Below are 2883 nucleotides of genomic sequence, written 5' to 3'. Positions count from 1 at the left end.
ACAACAAGCAGAGAGCAAAGTTCCACAAATGACTTAGCAGTTTACTATCAGTTGTTTTATACTCTGTCTCTTAGTCTTTGAGAGTTAACTGGGACCAAATAAATTATTCATGCTGAGGTCACTCTGGTAAGAAAACCTAAACACAGTACTCTAAATAGTTAACATAAAATATATCCAGAAGTAGAGTCTATATAGATTTCCCTAGTAGGAAGAACTCCCAGGTGGGGAAACTCCACCTGCCAACATGAGGAAGCACCTTCTCTTCAATTTATACTCTTAAAGAGTTGCTTAGAACACTGAGAGGTTAAGTGACTTGCCCAGAGGTTGTCATCCTGCCAATATGTGTCAGACATGGAACTTAAACTCGGGTCTTCCTGAATTCAAGGCTAGTTCTCTAGCCACTATGCCATGTTGTGTCTTGCAGCTCCTCCCTCCAAAAATAGCAAAACAAGAATTTATTTGTAGTTTGTATCAGGTACAGTACCTATCACAGAACCTGAGGCCTGGGAGAGATCTTAACAGCCAACTAGATCAACCCCTTGATTTTATAGAGAAAGAAACCAAGACTCAGACAGGGGGGGGTCTAACATTCTTTTTTTTTTTAAACAAAACTTTATTGATACATTAATGTTGAGGGTTGGATTGATGCTTAAGAAAAAAAAGAAGGAAAACAAGTCTATGATACAGTCCTTTACAGAAGAGAGGAGACAGGCTATAAGGAAGGGGAAAAGATAGACAAACACACATACACATACACATACACACAAGATAAAGGAAGGTAGTCTGGGCAGCCAGGGTCAGGGCTCTTGCCTAGTCACCTGCTTCATGTAGGTTTCCAAGAGGTACTTTTTAAAGACTGTGGGATTTGTCCAAAGTTCAGCAGCATGTGTGTTCAATAGGCTGTCAATTTTGCCTTCTCCCAGCGGGCTCTGGATAGATAGCAGGATGGTCCTGACATCATACAGAGCTGACAACTTGTCCTTGAGGATGTCCAAACAGATATTGCCTTGGGTGTCCACATTAGGATGGTAACAAGGTGTGACAAATTTCACAGTGGGAGCATTATAGGGGTAGCCGCTGGGGAATTCCAGGGAGAGCTTGTACCTTAGGTCTTCATATACTGTCCCAGCTGCCCCATGGATGGCCCCAACCCACTTGAAGAGATTGTCTGACTCTGGGAAGGCAGAAATTCCTTTGTCTCCAGACATCATTAGGGTCATCAATTCCTGCTGTAACCTCTTGCCCACGTACCCGCGGGCCGCGGCTGCCCCAGGCTCTGCCTCCTGAAGCCGCGGCGGCGGCGCTGGCAGAGGCCGGGTCGCGATTCTGCGAGGCCATGGGGGACCGGAGATAAAGAAAGAGAAACTCCCGGGCGGCAACTGCCGGGACTAACTTTCTAAAGCTTCCATAAAGCTAGCAAGCTGCAGAACTATAATTAGAACCCAGGTTCTTTCTATTTCATCATAGCTGCCAAACCTTTATTATTTTTGTTCTTTTCTGGTTGAGCTCAGTACCCCCGGTTCCTCAATAGACACCCCCTAGGATTAAAAGAAACAATGTCCATCTGGTTGCCTAATGGAATAAATGCAAAGCTTACTGTCACAGTCTCAAGCGTACGGATATGTGTCTTCTCCACTTTGAGGTTATATTTCTATCTGTCCAAACAGATTAAATTAATAACAAAATGGAAGAAATGAGACGTTCGAAAAAAAAAAAAAAACAACTATGCTGAGAAATCTCTGGGGAAGTAAGTTTCCAGTTTGTAGTGCTCACAGCACCTGTTACTGGCGTAAACTATCCAGATGTAAGACGCTGTTATAGTTTATTCCAGGCCGAAAGAGATAATATCTGATCATTCTGTGTATGGAGTCTTAGATATGCTTCTGTCACTCAAAGTTCTACAAAGGGACTCATAATTTGTGTGTATCTGTGTACTGCCCAAACAGATGGAAGCACAGCAGGTAGGTAAATACTGACATTCTCTTCCATGAATACCTTCAAAAGAAAGGTCAAAGATAAGATGGTGAGCAAAGTGAATGTAGATTAGGCAGAACATCTGCCTAAATGGATAGTAGGAGAAAATATTCCTAGCTATTCAAATAGAATTCTCTTCTCCACTTTATCAATGAGCATCTGTTTAATTCCCTTTTCTTTGGAGCCTATCACATTAGTTTCTGATTAAAATTAATAGCTTGATAAAGCACAATTAACCATAAGAAATAATGTGGGTCTTTTAAAAAAATTATGAATGGCTTATCATAAAGCAGAAAGGAAAATGTGTGTCATTAGAGATGGGCAAATTTAGTTCAGAAGAGCAGGGCATTTTAAAGGAAGCCACCTTGCTCTTTATCAAATTATTTTTTGCCAGTTTGCAATCTCATATTGAAGCTTTGGGCAAGGCAAGTTGAAGGAGGTTGCCCCCAAGAATTTTGTCCCTTACTTAGGAGAGGGAAATTTCATTTCCAAAAGAACAAATAAAATCTGCCCATGAACTGGAAAAGTATATTGGTTACATATTAGATAGGGCACGACTGGGCATTGCTTCAATAAGACAGAGCAGTCCCTAGCCATTTCAATAGGGAGACTTGGTATTTTTCAACTCAGCAAAGCCAAATATTTCATTTCTTTTTTTCTTCTTTAATTATTGAGGTAATTGGATTTAGCAATCAACTGCATAATGTGACCCTCTCAATTTTATAGATGAAAGAAACTGAATTAGAAGAAGTAGATTGAGTTTTCTACCATCTCCCAGGTAAGAGACAGCAGAAGGGTTCAAAGTCAGGAACACTAACACCAAACTCATTTCTCTTTTAACAATATCCTTAGTCCTCATCCATTCTCTCTTACACTAGGCAAGAGCCTCCTTTTGGATTCTGGCTTCCA

At 41.0% G+C, this 2883-nt stretch overlaps 1 pseudogene; it reads right to left on the bottom strand.

The window, feature by feature from the left end:
- Positions 1 to 756: 756 nt before the first annotated feature.
- On the bottom strand, positions 757 to 1338 carry LOC138145769 (ubiquitin-conjugating enzyme E2 C pseudogene; annotated as a pseudogene).
- Positions 1339 to 2883: the final 1545 nt, after the last annotated feature.

Source organism: Petaurus breviceps, unplaced genomic scaffold (assembly GCF_028583685.1).
Source record: "Petaurus breviceps papuanus isolate PSGF00001 unplaced genomic scaffold, PetGlider_PUasm1.0 90750, whole genome shotgun sequence".
NCBI classification, from domain to species: Eukaryota; Metazoa; Chordata; class Mammalia; order Diprotodontia; family Petauridae; genus Petaurus; species Petaurus breviceps.
Note: the sequence above shows the minus strand (reverse complement) of the source record. Positions and strands in the feature narration are given on the sequence as shown.